The sequence below is a fragment of the Phoca vitulina genome, unplaced genomic scaffold (genome assembly GCF_004348235.1).
Source record: "Phoca vitulina isolate PV1807 unplaced genomic scaffold, GSC_HSeal_1.0 scaffold79, whole genome shotgun sequence".
Classification (NCBI taxonomy): domain Eukaryota; kingdom Metazoa; phylum Chordata; class Mammalia; order Carnivora; family Phocidae; genus Phoca; species Phoca vitulina.
The window spans coordinates 2,385,502-2,392,759 of record NW_022589782.1 but is presented as its reverse complement, the minus strand read 5'-3'; the positions used below and the strand labels follow the sequence as shown (position 1 = coordinate 2,392,759).

Here is a 7,258-nt window from a genome sequence, read left to right as displayed (position 1 = left end):
GGAGCAGAACTAGAGGCTGGAACAGGAGGTGGGGGGGAGAGGGGAGAAGAGGAAAGAGGATGGGAGGGTAGGGAGGGGATGAGAATGCAGGGCAAGAGAGGGGAGGGCCAAGGAGGTCCAAGGCTCAAGACTCAGGCTGAGCCCCAGGGGCTCTGCTCCTCTGTTGTCCCCGGCTCCCCAAACATACTCACCCAAAAAGTAATTTCCATGTCATTTTGGCCTCCTCTGGCCAGGATTCTAGTTTGTTCTGGTGTTCCCGATGTTACCTAGGGGTCATTACCAACATGGAGCAAACCGTCAACTCAGCAGAGAAGCAGAGGTAGGACTGGGGCCAAGAAGCCCAGACTCCAGATGTCAGTGGGGACACAGCCTATCCCGGAGAAGTGAAGGTAAGAACCAGGACGATGTCCCTCCTTAGAGGATTAGGGCCCGCGTCCTTCAGAGGCCCCAAGTCCTCCCTACAGAGACAAAGAGGAGAGGACTCCATGTCCCTTTGTTTCACATTTCATCGTTTTCCCCAAATTTCCCTTTATGGAGATGGCGCTATTTTGAAGAGCGCTCAGCGCTATAAAAATCAAGCCAGAATCGCATGTCTGGGCTTCCATAGAGTCCGCCGTAGGAAATGTGGAACACAAAAGCTATTTATACAGTGAAGGGAGCATTTCGGTAAGAAACTTACAACCGGTGTTTAGAATTAATTTAGTGCCTTGTCTGCTCCAAGGACATATGCTGTGTGTCTGGAATTATGGCACCTCCAACACCATATGTGCATGTTTGATGTGTCCAGGAAGGAGCTCGGAGCCTCCTGGCGCACAGACACGGGCACGCTCCGCGTGGCGGCAATCATCACACCTCCCCGAGTGTGTGAATGCTGCCGATGCATCTAGAATCCCACAGTCTTTGGAAATCAGTGGGCATATGGCACGTGTCTCGCGTTTTGGCACCAGGAACAGAAAATAAACGGAGGTGTGCCATCCGGAGTCAGGCAGAGTGCGACCCACACTGTCTTTGCTGTCTCGACTTCACACGACGAGGTGGATTCCCAGCTCAGAGGGGGCAGGCGGATGTCTCCAGGGCCAGAGCTGAACAGACTGGAGCCTGCGGAGGGCCCACTGGAATCCGACGCGGGGATGGGGATGCACCTGTTCCGTATCCGGCAGCCCTCACTGGTTTCTCCTCTGAAGCACTGAAAAGGTAAGCAGTCCGTCTGGTGGAAGATCTTAGCGCAGGGTAGGAACGGAAAGATGCAATCATCATAGCAGAGGCAGGCCCTCACACACTCTTCCAGAAGGAATTGGGGAAAGTCGTGACTGTCACCAACCAGGTATGGACTCATTGTCCCCATGGTGCCCAGACATACTGAGAAGCCCCACGACCCTTCTCTACTGGCCCTGTGGGGGCCACATCCAGATTCTCTTATGCACTCAGCAAACGTTTACTCAGTTCCCTTACTATAGGAGTTAGTTATGCAAAAAAGAACAAGAGCACCAAACGTCCGTCTTCGTGGAGCTGACATTCCAATCGGGGCGATCTGCTCTGGCTGCCACAAGATACCACAGACCAGCGGCTTAAACAACAGATATTTATTTCTCATGGTCCTGGAGGCTACAAGTCCAAGATCGAGGTGCCATCAGGGCTGGTTTCCTGGTGAGAGCTCCTCCTGGCTTGCAGGTGGCTGCCCTCCTGCTGTGCACCCATGGGGAGAGAGAGGGATCCTTGGTGTCTCTTCCTCTTCTTTCAAGTTCACCAGTCGTGTTGGCTTGCACCACCCCCACCCCCGCCATGATCTCGTGTAACCTAATCATCTCCTCAAAGGCTCCAACTCCAGATACAGACACATTAGGAGTTAGAGCTTCAACATATAAATGGGAAGGGAGGGGACACAATTTAGTCCATGACAGGGGAAGAGAGACACACAGGATAATAAGCCCATTACATCAAATAGCAGAAGGAAAGTGCTATGAGGAAAAATGAAGCACGGGAGGGGAATGGGGAGTGCAGAGTGGGCTTGCAAATTTAATGAGGGTGCTTGGGAGAGCCAGCGGAGAGGGGACATTTTCATGGAACAAGCCACTCAGCCTTACAGAGACAGAGGAGGGCAAGGGCGCTCTGGGGTGGGAGACACAGGTGCAGAGGTAGAGGAGACTTGGGGAGGCCAGCTGGCTGGAGGGGTGGGTGTAGGGAGTGAACCAGTTCCCAGAAGGCAGCTGAGCTTGGATGAGCAGTGGGGGGACAGTCCTTGCGGACCCCACAGAGGATGGCGAGGTTCAGCTTTTTCTCTTGGTGACAGTGATGAGGAAATCTGGTTGAGTTCGGAACAGGGCAGGAACACGACCTAACCACCCCCCCCCCCATCCTCGGCTGCCGGGGGGAGACTATTCTGTATCAGGGTAAAGGTTAAAATGACATTAAAAAAATTTTTTTTTGAATTTGATGAGTTCTTGCTTTTGTGCCTGATTTTCAGTTCCCCTGGGCAACCCATAGACAAAGCCCAAAGTCATAGTCAGGGGACCTGGGCAGAAGCCCTCGCTCCTGGGATTGGGGATGAGCCACCTAACTGCCCTGCCAGTGACTGCATCTGAGCGGGGATGGTGTCACAGCATCCATGGTGACCACCACATGGCTGCGTGTCAAGCACAGGCTGAACGAGGAGGGTAGTTGTCAAACTGAGCAGGGACAGCGCGAGATGAATCACTCGCGTGGTGTTGTCACCACGGAATGTCCCCCACCGCACCCACCACCGCCCACTCCCTGCAGGTAGAGGCTTGGAATGGTTTTTCCATTTTCATTCAATGTTGACCAAATTCTTCTTCAAATTGTGCAAACTAAAAGTCAGCTCATGAGCCAAGAATAATATTGCCAAATACAGAGCACAAGAACATAAAAAAAAAAAAAAGTTAGGTTTTTAAAAATCAGGTACTCTGTGCAGGAGGTAAAGAGTTCATCAGTACAAAGGGGTGTAGGGAGAGGGCAGGCTCCCTCCCTGTCCTGACAGAGGCGGAGATGTCACCGATGCTTGCACCTCATTCAGGAAGACACAGCTGTACTTGTATCTCTGCTTTGTGTACTTTTTATACACATGTGTATACAGAATCCCTTCAACTTCAAAAGGGCTAGTGAATCATTCTCTTCCTTTGGCGCCTTGACTTTTTCTCCTGAGCAAGATGCATTGGATACTGTTCCATATAGGCCCACAAAGAATTTCCTCGTTCTTTTTTGTAAAGGAAAAGTACCCTAACTCAGTCAAGCAGACTCTTATTGCTTTGGGCTGTTTTCCATTTTTGGTTCACTTCTGCAATGTTGGAAAGAGCATGCTGTAGGAATGCTTTCTGAGTGCCTGTGTGAACACATCTGTAGGACAAGTTCCTAGCAGAGGAGAAGCTGGGTCAGGGGCCAGGGGTGTCGGACATTTGGATAAGTGTCAGCAGATCACCTTCCCAAGAGCCTGTGTCTACATACGCCCTGACCCCCCATGCATGGGTATCCGTGTCACAGGGCTGCTGTAACAAATGAGCATAAGCTGGGGCTTAAAACAACAGGAATAGAGCTTTGCGCAGTGGCAGTATCGTAGCCAATGAGGTTTATCCGAGGCGCGATTATTGCTAATTGAAAACAACAGGAATAGAGCCCCTTCTAGATCTGGGGGCCAGAAGTCCAGAATCAGGGCGTCAGCAGGATTGGTTCCTTCTGGAGGACGAGAGGGGCAATCTGTCCCGTGTCTCTTTTCCAGCTCCTGTGAGTTGCTGCCGTTCCCAGGCTCCTGGGCTTGTAGACACATCCCTCCAATCTCTGCCTGTGTCTGCACACAGCCTTCTCTCCCACTGTCGTGTGTCCAAATGTCCCCTGTCTTCTGAGGCCACCAGCCATTGGGTTGGGACCCACGCTAACCCAACATGACCTCCTCATGACCTGATGACACTTGCAAAGACCCTATTCCTAAAGAAGGTCGCATTCACAGGTACTGGGGATTACCACTTTAACTTCCCTCTTTTGGAGGGTGTGATTCAACCCACGGCGGAGGTACCATCAAATGCTTTTCTCTGTACCTCTGTGAGGGACCCCAGGTGCTTCTTATAGGAGAGTCGATTCAGGCTAATGGTGGAAATGCCACCAAGTCACTCTCCCACCAACCCTCCTGCTGCCTCATCAGCCAGTGCTGACACCTGAGGTCCTTTGTGTGCTCTTCCCAGAGGTCCTCCAGTGCTGGTCCTCGGGCGGGGCTGGGGATGGTGAGGTGGGAGCCCTGGGATGTGGGCAGTGGTGTCACAAGATGGCCCCACACACTCCCCAGATCTGGTACCACCTAAAGAGTCTTTGCCTGGGGCTGTGCAGTCCCCTTAACTGGAGAGTAAACCCCAAGGTCCTGTGAGCTAAAAATCACCTCTAGCCAACGTTATGCTTTAAAAGGCCCTTCTTTGGTTTGTCCCTGCATTTTGGCCACAGCATCCACGGAGACCATGGTCCGGCATGGACTCTCTCAGTGTCCCCCCAGGTGTGTGATAGGGCCACAGGACACATTTCCACTGTGCTCAGGTAAGGAGGCTCCTGGCCAGGGAGAGTGTTGCAAGAGGAAATACAGAAGTCTGCTCTCCTCTTGCCTCCATCAAACCCGCCCGTTCGCAGGACTTGGAGTGCAGGCTCAGCCCACAAGCATCCCTTGCTGTGGTCTGTCTGCAAGATGAACGGTCCGGAGGCAAGCCCCCAGGAGAAATGTGGGAGATGTAGAGAACCTCTGGGTCCCATGGATGAAGCACCTAATAGCCCAAGGAGGTTTGCTCCGAGAAACTTGCCGTCTGCCCCATCCAAGCATCCTTTCTCGTGATGAGGATCCTAAGTGTTTTGCCCCGTGTAAGTGGTGTTTAAGGAGCTGTCTTTGTGTCAGGAGGGGGTGAGCACACACCTGTTTAAGTGGAGTGGGCCAAGAGTTGTTGTGCACGACTCTTGATTTATTGACTCACTTCTCCCACTCGATTTCCCACCACGGAGCTGGAAGCCACATGAACATCTTCCAAATGCTGCTCAGAAAACAGGGGGTCATCCCCTGAATACAGCACCTGCTCCCTGAAACGGCCAGAGAAAATCCCTCAGCAGAACTTACTGCGGGGTGTGCGCGGCTAATCGTGAGCTGTGAACACACTCAGAGCTCCCAGCCCACGCCTGATAAATGTACCAAGAGGAGGAATTTGATTTGCTAGAAGTTTCACATTAGGAAACTTGTCTATTGATTTTTTAAGTTTTTCTTTTTTTAAGGAAGGTGTTATTGGTGTCTCCTTTAATGTTCGAGAGAAAAAAGATCCGATATTGGAATTCTTTTTAATCAGTTATCCGATGGATTGTTTCCATCTACGTGACACTACTGGACACAGCCATGGGGGACATCGGAGACTACTCGGGTTGCACTTGGGGGATACATCGGAATTCTGGCACAACTGTGTTGTCTCCAGCATGGGGCGAGGAGTTTCACTGTGACCTCCTGGCTTCTGGACCTGTGGATGACCTGTCATTCTGGTGTTCAGAAAACACCTGCAGGGTCAGACGGATGTTCCAGAGAGAATGCTGAGAAAGAGACTGTGCTTTCTGGGAAAATGCCCACTGGGGGACAAGCTACTTTAGGTGAAGACTCTCAGAGTCCTATGTGAGCTCACTAAACTTTAAAAACCTATTCTGGAAAAGTCTGAAAGTTTGGATGTGAAGTTTTCCCCGCCTCGTAATTTCCAGAGATGCCAAGACCCCTACTCTGTGGCCACCTCTCTCTCCCATGTGGCCGCCACTGGCCCAGCCCCTCCCCTCCCTGCATATCCAGTTCCCTTGCCTCGTGACTTGGCCGTTCTTCCCATGAAAGGGGAGGAGAGTATTTCCCACTGCTGACCGCGGGCTCATCTATAGGACCTGCTTGGCGCAATAGCATCAGGAAGGTGTGAGGTGTGCAGTTCCCAGCCTGGGCTTCAAGACATGCATGTCTGCATCTGCTCTTTTACCTTCAGCCATCATCACAAACAGAACACGCCTGGTTCATCCACTGTCTCAGGGGGATGATGAGAGATATGCGGCTCAGAGCCCCTCCGGCCAAGCCCAGTCTAAGTCCTCCAACTCTCCGCTGACCTTCGGGCCCGTGAGTATAAATGATTGCTATTTTAAGCCACTGAGTTTTGGGGTGCTTTGTTATGCAGCACCTCTCCACTGAGAGCTAACTGATACACTCCCTTCCCGTGACTGGCTCAGTGCTCCCCAGTCCACGTGTTCTGGCTTGTCTACACCGCACACGGCAGCCACACCAGCCACATCTCTGCATGTGGAGCGCTAGCACGGAGTCTCTGAGACCCTTCAGCACCACCCCCAGTTTTGAGCCCAGCTATTTCCCTTGCATCGATGGTTCCACTTTCTCTGGATGGTTCTGGGGTCCTCAGCACCTCTTGCACGTGCATCCAGCTCGTCCTGCCTCCTCCCCTCTCCCTGCACCTGGCTTTCATACCTACATTTCCCTCCCTCCACTCCCCATCTCTCCTTGCCTCAGAGCAGCAGGCAGGTGCCCACCTTCCCCCTTGGCGCCTCTACAGCCTCCTTTGCGGGAAGGAATTTAGAAACCATCTGTGAAGGCATTCTTCATACGTGAGGCGTTGTCCCCCCTGCCGGGGTAGGCCGGTCCCCCAGCAGGCCTCGGTGACCTCCCATGCCCAGATCTCCTGGCAGAGAAAGCCAGGCTTTTGTCTGGCAGTGTGCAGGCTGGGCCAGCAGCGAATTCCATCAGGGAAAGACTTTTTGGCAGAAATATTGCATCCCTGGGCCCTCCTCTCTGAAAGGAAGGAAGGGGACGTGTGGGGGAGGGAAAGCTGACACGAAAGAACCAGGGAGGAGTGCAGGCTGTCAGAGGCACACCCCCTCCTTGTCTGTCTGTGGAACCCCAAAGTCACGCAACACGGGCTCTGTGTCAGGACCCTCCCAGCAAAGATGGTGCCCTCGAATCAAGATAACTCAACAAGGGTTTCAGAAAGACCGTCGACGAAGCCGTGAGGAGTCTGCTGGGGGCCCACTGGGGAATGAAGTGTCTCAGGGCTAGGGACAGTCAGCTGCCCCCACATCCAGCCCCGACGGGGCAGGGGAGAGAGAGTCCCGTGGAGAAGACCACTTTGAGGTGACCTGTAACTTCAGTCAAGGGAGACACATGGCCCTAGGCCACCATGCAAGGGGAAAGCCGGGGGAGTCAACAACAGACACAGGCCTTGACCCCCTCTGTCTCTCTGAACTCCTTCTGGGGCTC

The 7,258-nt window shown here is 52.9% G+C and overlaps 1 pseudogene; it reads left to right on the top strand.

Moving 5' to 3' along the window:
- Window positions 1-3,545: 3,545 nt before the first annotated feature.
- On the top strand, window positions 3,546-3,694 carry LOC116625593 (annotated as a pseudogene).
- The last annotated feature ends 3,564 nt before the right edge of the window (window positions 3,695-7,258 follow it).